Here is a 12,970-nt window from a genome sequence, read left to right on the forward strand (position 1 = left end):
CTGTAATGAATTTGAACTTAGTTCGGCTTAGCATTAAAGGCTAAAATACCGAGACAGTGTCCAGAGCTTCAGCAAGTCTCATATTCCAGCTAGAGGAGCCACAAGCTTCCTTAGCCTCCTTACCAGACCACCTTTTTTTTTAACGTTTATTTTTGAGAGAGAAGAGACAAAGAGAGACAGAGAAAGAATCCGAAGCAGGCTCCAGGCTCTGAGCTGTCAGCACAGAGCCCGACATGGGGCTTGAACTCACGAACCGTGAGATCACGACCTGAGCTGAAGTCGGATGCTCAAGTGACTGAGCCACCCAGGCGCCCCCATCCCAGACCACCTTTTTAACTCTCATGAGGTTTCAGAGGATGACTCTTTAGTCGTCCTTAAAGAAACCTTCTAAAAATTTAATGTGCACCTACTGATTAGCTACCTCAGACTGAAGATGGGCTTTACAAATAAGGGGCTTTTATTTTATTTGAGAGAGAGAGAGACAGACAGACAGACAACACATATCCCAAGCAGGCTCCACGCTCCACGCAGAACCTGACACAGGGCTCAATCTCATGACTATGAGGTCATGACCCGAGCTGAAATCAAGAGTCAGACGCGACTGAGCCGCCCAGGCACCCCTCCCTCAGACTGACTTTCAAAAGGACCTGCTTTTTACCATGCTCAGCTCTGCCCATCAGCAGGTAGCTCTAACGAGGAGGGGGCAGAGCATCTGGATGGCTGATGGTCTGCTGTCAAGACGATAACACTGCTTTATGCTGTTAGCAGGCAAAGCATAACAGCAAGGACACCATGCGGTTCACTAGTCTTGCATCCAAGACCTGGAAAATCATTAAAGAACATTTAAAGGGGGGAGAATAAAAGCAAAGCAATGAGCCTAGACCAGAGCTTGGCACAAAGTTCATGCTCACGAAGAGTGAGCTGAACAGAGGGAGTGCAGTATTAACTTTCCGAAGATATTTTAGCAATAATGAAATTTCTCCCATTGTGGTTTAAAATCTCAATAGCATATAGACTGGTACGTTGTGTTTTTCTATTAAGACAGTAATTTTTCAATATACTAAACCAATCCCTTTTTTCTCTCTGACTGAAGGTTTGGTTCAAGAATACGAGGGCCAAGTGCTGGCGACATCAGAGGGTTTTAATTCTCAGAAATATGTCCCCGTTGCCATGGGTCACCTTTCCGTCATAATCTTACATGCGCCCTGTAATGCTATTTTCTTCTGGAGCCCAAATCGAGAGGGGTTCTTCTGGTGCCCCTGCAGCCCAGAACACCCACGGCTAATCTATTGGGTGAGATAATGGTATTGTGTTTAAGTAAGAAAATGATTAAAAAAAAATTATTTTAGAGACAGAGCATGTGAGCAGGGGAGAGGGGCAGAGGGAGAGAGAGAGAATCCCAAGCAGGCTCCACACTCAGCACAGAGCCCGATGCGAAGCTCAATCTCATGACCGTGAAATCATGACCCAAACTGAAATCAAGAGTTGGACACTCGGAAAAGGGTCGAGATGGTACAGCAGCATGGAAGCAGATACATGGCACAGAGGTGAGCTGGGGGAGAGAGAAGCCCTGGAGGGTAAGGAGCTGTATTTGCAGAGAGAGGACAGAGAAAGGGGGGAGAGTAGAGGAAAAGCACTCCCCACACAAGTAGCTGGAGAGAAAGAGAGTGGGAACACCCACAAGTGATGGAACTTTCAAGGGAGAATGGAGAAAGGAGAGAGTGTCAACACCACCAGGACTCTATAAACAGGGGAAAGCAGTGTCGGAAATTCCGCAGCTCAATACCTGGTGGTGCTCTGGTGGGAAGGGCGAATCACCTTGCAGGCAGCAAGGTCTGAGGGGTCTGCAGGCTACACAGGGAGAGGCAATTCCCCTGCTGGGAGGACATTTGGTAGAGGCCCTATAGCCTCCCCACAGGCAAAGGTCCCAGCGGACCCCAGAGAACAGCCACGTTTGCTGGTACTGGAACAAAAATGCCAGGGGGTGGTGAAACCTGGCACTGGCTGTGTGTTGTGATTTGCCATAATCTCTAAACCTCTGCTGTTTCGGGATCCCACGAACATTCCTTGGGGCAAGCCGGCACCCAGACACAATCGCTGAGCCTCTGCAACAACACAACCGCACGAACGTTCCCGGGGGGCAGCTGGCACCTGGCCACTGCATGGCGAGACCCTCCCCCAGAGGGACGGAGTGGGTCCAAGTTGCAGGGCTCTCTGAGGTGAGGGGTCTGGAAACACAGCCCCATCTGAGATATAATTCAGGAGGGAAGTGCTGCCTGGCGGGCTGATGGCTTGGACAACATGGACAGTGTGGAAGCGGGGAGTGGACAGAAGCCGGAGACAAAAAAAGGGTGCTTGACTTCTGGTCAGTGAGAGCACAGATTTCTAATACCAGACCGGGGAGCTGGGTGATGCCATTTTCACCTCTCCTGCACATGCATATACACTGCACCATACCAATCCACCCCAGCAAATTATGCGGTGCCACCTAGTGGAGAACGGAGCTATTACACCAAGCACCGCGCAACTGCGCCAACCAGCCTCACCACACATCTCTCCTCCTGCTTAGTGTAGGAACTATAAAGTGCTTCATAGTTAGACTTCTAGGGAAATGGATGTAATTTCATTCGGATTTCATTCCGTTTGTTGGTCCATCTATTTTTTTCATTTCTTATTCTTTTCGCATTCTTGGGTACAGAAAGAGAAAAAAATTATTTTTATTTTCCATTAACATTTTTTTAATTTTTTTACTGTGTTGTTTATTTCTTGTAAATTTTTTTATTCTGTTTTACTTCATTTTATTCTATTTTATTGTATACATCTTTTTAAGGTTTAAACATTTTCTTTTTTTCTTTTCCTTTTTTTCCCTTTTTTCTCTATTTTATCAAGTTTCTTCCAACAAGACCAAAACACCTAGGATCTAGCTTCCTTTATTTGATTTTTTCGTGTTGTTTTTTTTAATTTTAATATTCTATTTTATTAATTCTTTTTCTTTCTCCAAAATGACAAAACAAAGGAATTCACCCCAAAAGAAAGAACAGGAAGAAATGACAGCCAGGAACTTAAGCGACACAGATATAAGCAAGATGTCTAAACTAGAATTTAGGATCATGATAATAAGAATACTAGCTGGGATTGAAAAAAGCATACAATCCCCTTCTGTGGAGATAAAAGAAGTAAAATCTAGTCAGAACAAAATGAACAATGCTATAACCGAGATGCAAATCTCAAATGGATGCCATGGCAGCAAGGATGGACGAAGCAGAGCAGTGACTCAGTGATATAGAAGACAAAATGATAGAGAATAATGAAACAGTAAAAGAGACGGTAACTAAGGCAAAAAAGCACAACACAAGAATTAGAAAACTCAGTGACTTATTGAAAACGAATAACATCCAAATCATAAGAGTCCCAGAAGATGAATAGAGAAAAAGGGGTAGAAAGTTTACGTGAGCAAATCACAGCGGAAAACTTTCCTAACCTGGGGAACATACAGACATCAAAAATCCAAGAAGCACAGAGAACTCCTATTAGATTCAACAAAAACCGACCATCAACAAGACATATCATAGTCAAATGCACAAAATACACAGACAAGGATAGAGTTATGAAAGCATCAAAGGAAAAAAAGTCCTTAACCTATAAGGGAAGACAGATCAGGTTAACAGTAGACCTATCCACAGAAGCTTGGCAGGCCAGAAAGGAGTGACAGGATATATTCAACATGCTGAATCAGAAAAAATACGCAGCCAAGAGTAGTTTATCCAGCAAAGCTGTCATTCCGAATAGAAGAAAGGAGAAAGAGTTTCCCGAACAGAAAGTAAAGGAGTTCATGACTACTAAACCAGCCCTGCAAGAAATTTTAAGGGGGACTCTCAGAGGGGAGAAAAGACAGAGAAAAAAAGACCAAAAGCAAAAAAAGACTAGAAAGGACCAGAGAACACCACCAGAAACTCCAACCCTACATGCAACATAATGGCAATGAATTCATATCTTTCAGGATTCCATCTAAATGTCAATTGACTAAACTCCAATAAAACACAAAGAGTAACAGAATGGATAAGAAAACAAGATCCATCTATATGCTGCTTACAAGAGACTGATTTTTTTAATGTTTAGTTAATTTTGAAAGAGTGTGAGTGGGGGAGGGGCAGAGAGAGAGGGAGACACAGAATCTGAATCAGGCTCCAGGCTCTGAGCTGTCAGCACACAGCCCCACACGGGGCTCGAATACACAGAAAGCAAGATCATGACCTGAGCTGAAGTTGGATGCCCTACCGACTGAGCCACCTAGGTGCCCCTACAAGAGATTCATTTTATTTTTTTTTTAATTTTTTTACATTTATTTTTGAGAGACGGAGTGACAGCATGAGCAGGGGAGGGAGCAGAGAGAGAGGGAGACACTGAATCCGAAGCAGGCTCTAGGCTCTGAGCTGTCCGCTCAGAGCCCAATGCAGGGCTTGAACCCACAAACCGTGAGATCATGACCTGAACCAAAGTCACTTAACCGACTGAGCCACCCAAGTGCTCCAACAGACTAATTTCAGACCTAAACACACCTTCAGACTTTAAGTAAGGGGATAGAGAAACATCTATCATGCTAATGGTCACCAAAAGAAAACCGGAGTAGCCATAATTATATCAGACAATCCAGATTGTAAAATAAAGACTGTAACAAGAGATGAAGAAGGGCATTATATCATAATTAAAGGGTCTATCCACCAAGAGGATCTAACAATTGTAAACATTTATGCCTCCCATGTGGCAGAACCCAAATATATAAATCAATTAATCACAAATATAAAGAAACTCATTGATAATAATACCATAATGGTAGGGGACCTCAACACCCCACTTAGAGTAACAGACAGATCATCTAAGCAGAAAATCAACAAGAACACAATGGCTTTGAATAACACACTGGACCGGATGTACTTCACAGGTACATTCTGAACATTTCATACTAAAGCAGCGGAATACACAAACTTCTCGAGTGCATATGGAACATTCTCCAAAATAGATCACACGCTAGGACACAAATCAGCCCTCAACAAGTACAAAAAGATTGAAATCATACTGTGAATATTTTCAGACCACAACGCTATGAAACTTGCAATCAAATGAAACTTGGTATCAACCACAAGAAAAAATCTGGAAAGACAACAAATAAGGAGATTAAAGAACATCCTACTAAAGAATGAATGGGCTAACCAAGAAGTTAAAGAGGACATTAAAAAGTACATGGAAGCCAATGAAAATGAAACCACGACAGCCCCAAACCTCTGGGATGCAGCAAAGGCAGTCATAAGAGGGAAGTATATAGCAATCCAGGCCTTACTAAAGAAGGAAAAAAAGTCTCGAACACACAACCTAACCTTACACCTAAAAGACCTGGAAAAAGAAGAGCAAATACAACCCAAAACTAGCAGAAGACAGGAAATAATAAAAATTAGAGCAGAAATCAATTCTATCGAGAAAAAAAAAAAAAAACAGATCAATGAAACCAGGAACTGGTTCTTTGAAAGAATTAACAAAATTGATAAAACCCCTAGCCAGTTTGATCAAAAAGAAAAAGGAAAGGACTCAAATAAATAAAATCAAGAACGAAATGGGAGAGATCACAACCAACACAGCAGAAATACAAACAATGATAAGAGAATATTATGAGCTATTATACGCCAATAAAATGGGCAATCTGGAAGAAATGGACAAATTCCTAGAAACATATAAACTACCAAAACTGAAACAGGAAGAAATAGAAAATATGAACAGATCCATAATCGGTAAAGAAAGTGAATTAGTAATCAAAAATCTCCCAAAAAACAAGAGTCCAAGGTCAGATGGCTTTCCAGGGGAATTCTACCAAACATTTAAAAAAGAGTTAACACATATTCTTTTGAAGCTGTTCCAAAGAATAGAAATGAAAGAAAAACTTCCAAACTCATTCTACAAGGCCAGCATTACCTTGATTCCAAAACCAGACAAAGACCTCACAAAAAGGAAACTATAGACCAATTGCCCTGATGAACATGGATGCAAAAATTCTCACGAAGATACTAGCCAACCGGATCCAACAGTACATTAAAAAATTATTCACCACAACAAGTGGGATTGTTATACCTGGGATGCAGGGCTGGTTCAATATCTGCAAAAAAATCAATGTGATTCACCACATCAATAAAAGAAAGAATAAGAACCACATGATCCTCTCAATAGATGCAGAGAAAGCATTTGACAAAATACAGCATCCTTTCTTGATAAAGACCCTCAAGAAAGTAGGGATAGAAGGATCATACCTCAAGATCATAAAAGCCATATATGAAAGACCCACCGTTAATTTCATTCTCAATGGGGAAAGACTGAGAGCTTTCCTCCTAAGGCCAGGAAGACGACAGGGGTGTCCATTCTCACCACTGTTATTCAACATAGTATTGGAAGTCTTAGCCTCAGCAATCAGACAACACAAAGAAATAAAAGGCATCCTAATCAGCCAGGAGGAAGTCAAACTTTCACTCTTCACAGATGGCATGATAATCAATATGGGAAACCCAAAAGATTCTACCAAAAAACTGCTAGAACTGATCCATGAGTTCAGCAAAGTTGCAGGATATAATATCAATGCACAGAAATCGGTTGCATATCTATATACCAATAATGAAGCAGTAAAAAGAGAAATCAAGGAATTGATCCCATTTACAATTGCATCAAAAACCGTAAAATACATAGGAATAAACCTAACCAAAGAGGTGAAAAATCTATACACTGAAAACTATAAAAAGCTCATGAAAGTAACTGAAGAAGAGACACAAAAAAGGAAAAAGATTCCATGCTCATGGATTGGAAGAACAAATATCGTTAAAATGTCGATACTACCCAAAGCAATCCACATATTCAATGCAATCCCTATCAAAATAACACCAGCATTATTCATAGAGCTAGAAAAAACAATCCTAAAATTTGTATGGAACCAGAAAAGACCCTGAATAGCCAAATACAAATCAAAACCACAATGAGATACCACCTCACACCTGTCAGGATGGCTAACATTAACAACTCAGGCAACGACAGATGTTGGCAAGGATGCGGAGAAAGAGGGATGCTGTTGCATTGCTGGTGGGAATGCAAACTGGTGCAGCCACTCTGTAAAACAGTATGGAGGTTTCTCAAAAAAATTAAAACTAGAACTACCCAATGACCCAGCAATTGCACTACTAGGTATTTATCCAAGGGATACAGGCAGCTGTTTCAAAGGGGTGCATGCACCCCATGTTTATAGCAGCACTATCAACAATAGCCAAAATATGGAAAGAGCCCAAATGTCCCATCAACTGATGAATGGATAAAGAAGATGTGTGTGTCTGTGTACACACACACACACACACACACACACACACACACACACAGACTGGAGTATTACTTGGCAATCAAAAAGAATGAAATCTTGCCATTTGCAACAACATGGATGGAACTAGAGGGTATTATGCTAAGCGAAATTAGTCAGAGAAAGACAAATATCATATGACTTCACTCATATGTGGAATTTAAGATACAAAACAGATGAACATAAGGGAAGGGAAGCAAAAACAGTATAAAAACAGGGAGGGGGACAAAACTCAAGAGACTCTTAAACATAAAGAAAAAACTGAGGGTTGCTGGAGGGGTCGTGGGTGGGGGAATGGACTAAATGGGTAAATGGGCAAGGGGTATTAAGGAGAACACTCACTGGGATGAAAACTTGGTATTATATGTAGGGGATGAATCACTGGATTCTACTCCTGGAATCATTATTGCATTATATGCTAACTGACTTGGATGTAAATTATAAGTAAATTAAAAAAAAGAGTTAGGATGCTCAACTGACTGAGCCACCCAGGCGCCCCAAACTGTCTTTTTAAAAAAAATTTTTATGTTTATTTTTGAAAGAGACAGAGTGTGAGCGGTGGGGAGGGGAGCAGATAGAGAGGAGACAGAATCTAAAGCAGGCTCCAGGCTCCAGGCTCCGAGCTGTCAGCACAGAGCCTGATGCAGGGCTCATGAACCATGAGATCATGACCTGAGCCGAAGTCGGGACACTCAACCGACTGAGCCACCCAGGTGCCCCAAAAATGTTTTTTAAAGAGCTGCAGAGGGGCGCCTGGGTGGCTCAGTCGGTTGAGCGTCCGACTTCGGCTCAGGTCATGATCTCGCGGTCCGTGAGTTCCAGCCCTGCGTCGGGCCCTGTGCTGACAGCTCAGAGCCTGGAGCCTGTTTCGGATTCTGTGTCTCCCTCTCTCTCTGACCCTCCCCCGTTCATGCTCTGTCTCTCTCTGTCTCAAAAATAAATAAGCGTTAAAAAAAAATAAAAAAAAGAGCTGCAGAGATATTTAACATCAAAGTATGATATTTGTAATTTACCTTGGATAACTCAGCAAAAAACCCATATTTAAAACAAATACGTAAAAATGCTAACAGATGTTAAACCTGAGTGGCAAGTATATGGTATTAATTATCCTCATAATGAAAAGGATATATTCATAATGAAATATATTCATAATAAAAAGGGAGGTAAACCCCATGTGTTTAGGGCAGGGGGCACACTTTCTAGGAGCTCAGTCTATTATTTTTTAATTTTTTTTTAACGTTTATTTATTTTTGAGGCAGAGAGAGACAGAGCATGAACGGGGGAGGGTCAGAGAGAGAGGGAGACACAGAATCTGAAACAGGCTCCAGGCTCTGAGCAGTCAGCACAGAGTCCAATGCGGGGCTCGAACTCACATACTGCCAGATCGTGACCTGAGCCGAAGTCGGACGCTTAACCGACTGAGCCACCCAGGCGCCCCTCTAGGAGCTCAGTCTAATGGAGGTGACGGAGGTAAAGAGAAAAATAGAATCTGGAATGATACAGGGAAGCATGGGGTACTCTGGGCATACAGAGAAGTGTCAAAAGCAGGCTGACTTGGGGCGGGTGATTAAGGAATGGATGACCAGGAAAGGGGGGCTCTTAAGCTGGTTCTAAAATCAGTTTTTTTACATAAGTAAACATTTATGTTTAAAAAACATCAGAGGGGTGCCTGGATGGCTCAGTCAGTTAAGCCTCCAACTTCAGCTCAAGTCATGATCTCACGGATCGTGAGTCTGAGCCCTCCGTTGGGCTCTGTGCTGACGGCTCAGAGCCCAGAGCCTGCTACAGATTCTGTGTTTCCATCTCTCTCTGCCCCTCCTGTGCTCTGTCTCTGCCTGCCTCTCTGTCTCTCTCTCAAAAATAAACATTAAAATTTTTTTTAAATAAGTAAAGTCAGTTTTATTACAAAAGCACTGCATGCCCGCTGTTGAAGTGAGGAAGGCACGCCGCATGCAGGGAGAGACTGGCATCACAGGCAGATGGACTTCTGTACCAAGTAACAGAAGCGAGAGAAAGAACACGGACTACTGAGGAGACGGAAAGCACGTCTCAGGCTACAGAGGATGCTGCAAGAGTGACAGGGCACGTGTGATTAGACAGGGAGCCAGCAGGGTCCAAACTTTACCCTGAAGGCCACAGAGAGCCACTGAAGGATTGTAAGCAGGGGACAGACACGCTCACACTTGTGCTCTAAGGAAGTTCGCTCTTCCAGCAGTGAGGAAGAAAAGTGACAACGGGGGCCAGGAAACCCAGGTGACATCAGAGGAAAAGACACCTTCATGTCATGTGTCCCCAGAAGTGGCACCCTCTGTCAATCATCAGCCAGGAGAGGACACAAAAAGGTGGCTTTTTGAGAGGCACCACCCCACAGGGGGTGTCTTCCATAAACCAGCTGCTGGCCCGAAAGGGTCCTTTATGATGTGCCTTTTTATTTATTTATTTATTTTTAATTTTTTTTAATGTTTATTTATTTTTGAGAGAGAGAGAGAGAGAGAGAGATGGAGTATGAGCGGAGGGGGGGCAGAGAGAGAAGGAGATACGGAATCTGAAGCAGGCTCCGGGCTCCGAGCTATTAGCATAGAGCCCGACGCGGGGCTTGAACTCATGAACCACAAGATCATGACCTGAGCCGAACTCAGATGCTTAACTGACTGAGCCACTCAGGTGCCCCTATGATGTGCCTTTTTGTGTTTTTTTTTTAAATATATATTTTTTAATGTTTATTTATTTTTGAGACAATGCGAGAGACAGAGTGCAAGCAGTGGAGGGGCAGACAGAGGGAAACACAGAATCTAAAGCGGGCTCCAGGCTCTGAGCTGTCAGCCCAGAGCCCGACACGGGGCTCGAACTCACGAACCGCGAGATCATGACCTGGGCCGAAGTCAGACGCTTAACCGACTGAGCCCCCCAGGCGCCCCTATGATGTACCTTTTTGACAACGGCACCGAGGTGCCCACCGAGCGTGAGGATGACACACAAGGGTCGCTCCTCAGGGCCGACGCGGCCCTATGGCTTGCTCACTGCCACATGTCTCCCAGCCCAACCTCGCCCCGGTTCGCTGCCACACTCCTTGTGCAGCCACACACAGCCAGTCGAGAGCCACGCTGCTCAGGCTTGAATCCCAGCTGTGCGACCCTGAGTGCCGCGCTTACCAGCTGCTCTGGGCCCCGCGTCCCTGGCTCTAGGACACATTCTACAGTTACCCCGCGGGGCAAGCAGCGACAACGAACACCGAGCGCTAGGCAGGGTGCCTGGCACGGAGGCAGCGAGTGTTCCACAACTCTTGGCTGCCGTTATTGCGTTTAAGAACCTTCTTCGGAAATAAATTCTAAGTAGAATGAGTCGTGAAGCCAGGCTTGCAGAGCGATGCTGGCCTTCTTACCACTGGAGTCCGTTTCAGAGTCAGAGTCACTGTTGCTGTCAGAATACTTCTTGCGTTTTCTTTTAGATGATTTTTTCTTTCTCTTTTTCTTGGACCTTTCTTTTCAATGACTAGACTTCCTCTTCTTCTTCTTTGACATAAAATACAAGTATAAAATTAACTTCAGGGCACCTGGCTGGGTCAGTCAGTGGAGCATGCAACTCGACCTCAGGTTGTGAGTTTGAGCCCCACAAATTGTGGCTGTAGAGATTACTTAAAAAATTTTTTTAAATATAAAATTATCTTCTGGGGCACCTGGGTGGCTCAGTCAGTTAAACGTCTGACTCCTGATTTTGGTTCAAATTTTGTTCATGGGATAGAACTCCACGTTGGGCTCTGCAGACAGTGCTGAGCGCAGAGCTTGCTTGGGATTCTCTCTCTCCCTCTCTCTCTCTCTCTCTGCCCCTCACCCACTCTCTAAGTAAATAGACTTAAACTTTTTAATATACAAAATTAACTTTTTTTAAAGTTTATTTATTTTGAGGGAGACAGAGCAAGCAGGGGAGGGGCAGAGGGAGAGGGAGAGAGAGAATACCAAGCAGACTCTACATGTCAGAGCGGAGCCTGATGTGGGGCTCAACCCACGAAGATCATGACCTGAGCCAAAACTAAGTGTCAGATATGTTCAACTGATTGAACCGTGCCAGTGCCCCACAAAATTAACTTCTAAACAAGATTTCTGAGTATCAGTTTTATTGTATTTGAAATACTGAAAAAGAACAGAGGACAAGCAATTTGAGTAAAGGTAAAGTCTATTGTTCAACAACTTATGAACATTTTTTTTTCAACTTCTTAATAAAAAAAGCTCTGTAGTATTTTTAAAATACCTTTTGGTGGCACCTGGGTGGCTCAGCTGGGTCAGTGTCTGACCGGCTCAGGTCATTATCTCACATTTGTGAGTTCGAGCCCCACATCAGGCTCTTTGCTGTCAGCACGCAGAGCCTGCTTCAGATCCTCTGTCCCCCCTCTCTCTGCCCTTCCCCTGCTTGCATGCTCTCTCTCTCTCTCAAAAATAAATAAACATAAAAAAGAACCAAATAAAAGCCCCATGTCTCCTGCATTTGGCTCATACTACAAAAATATGTACCTTTTGAAGTAGAAGCAGAAGTGGTGCTTTTCTTCGGCTCTTCATCTCTACTGGTGTGTGTTCATCAAAGCTGAACTGAAAGAAGATGGTTGTAACAATCAGAAAAGTGATAGAATATGAACCATAGAGTATTAAAAATATGGAATTAAAAATTTTCAGTAATGACACTGATTGTCCAAGAACCACTAAAAGCAAATGGGGGGGAGGGGGGGCTGGCTGGTGCATTTAGTTTGGCGTCCGACTCTTGATCTCGGCTCAGGTCATGATCTCACAGTTCATCAGGCTCTGTGCTGATGGTGCGGAGCCTGCTTGGGATTCTGTCTCTCCTTTCCTCTGCCCCTCCCCCACTTGTATGCACATGCTCCCGCTCTCTTTCAAAATAAATAAACTTAAAAAAAATTTTTTAAAAGCAAACACTGAAAAAATTTTGTTCAAGGGTCTACCATCTTCATAATAATATAATAATCACTTAGGTTTGCATAAAGCCTTGGAGTTTACAAAGTGCTATTCAAACTGAAAGCAACATGTAAGATTTATACTTTCAATGCTGCCTACAAGATACTCACGTCAGAACTGAAGGCATCCACACTGAAAGTGAAGGGATGGAAAAACCTGTATCATGAAAATGGAAGCGAAAAGAAAGCTGGGATAGCAATAATTCTACCAGGCAAAACAGACTTTATTGTTTTATTTTTATTTATTTTTTATTTTTAGTGATCTATATGCCCAACATGGGGCTTGAACTCATCACCCCGAGATCAAGAGTCACATGGCCTATGGACTGAGCCAGCCAGGGCCCCTGTTAGTTATCATTTTTAAGTCTATTTTTTAAAAAGTGCCCCTCCGCCACCTGGGTGGCTCAGTCGGTTGAGTGTCCGACTCCGGCTCAGGTCATGATCTCACAGCTCATGAGTTCAAGCCCTGCGTCGGGCTCTGTGCTGACAGCTTGGAGCCTGGAGCCTGCTTCGGATTCTGTGTCTCCCTCTCTCTCTGCCCCTAACCCACTTGCATTCTGTCTCTCTCTCAAAAAAATAAACATTAAAAAAAATTTTTTTTAAGTGCCCCTCCCCAGCTTGCTCAC

General features: G+C 43.3%; 1 long non-coding RNA gene across 3 annotated transcripts in view; it reads right to left on the minus strand.

Annotated features, from left to right (window-relative positions):
• Window positions 1-576: 576 nt before the first annotated feature.
• Window positions 577-12,970, minus strand: part of LOC115507377 — a 32,032-nt gene continuing 19,638 nt past the window's right edge. For 2 of the 3 annotated variants that reach the window (XR_003966625.1, XR_003966626.1), the window contains 3 exons: window positions 11,890-11,964; window positions 10,764-10,893; window positions 577-821 (listed from right to left, as the gene is read on the minus strand). This is a non-coding gene — a long non-coding RNA (uncharacterized LOC115507377). Of the gene's footprint in view, window positions 822-10,757; window positions 10,894-11,889; window positions 11,965-12,970 lie in introns of those variants that run through there. The other variant, XR_003966627.1, reaches the window with a different exon arrangement.

The sequence above is a fragment of the Lynx canadensis genome, chromosome X (genome assembly GCF_007474595.2).
Source record: "Lynx canadensis isolate LIC74 chromosome X, mLynCan4.pri.v2, whole genome shotgun sequence".
NCBI classification, from domain to species: Eukaryota; Metazoa; Chordata; class Mammalia; order Carnivora; family Felidae; genus Lynx; species Lynx canadensis.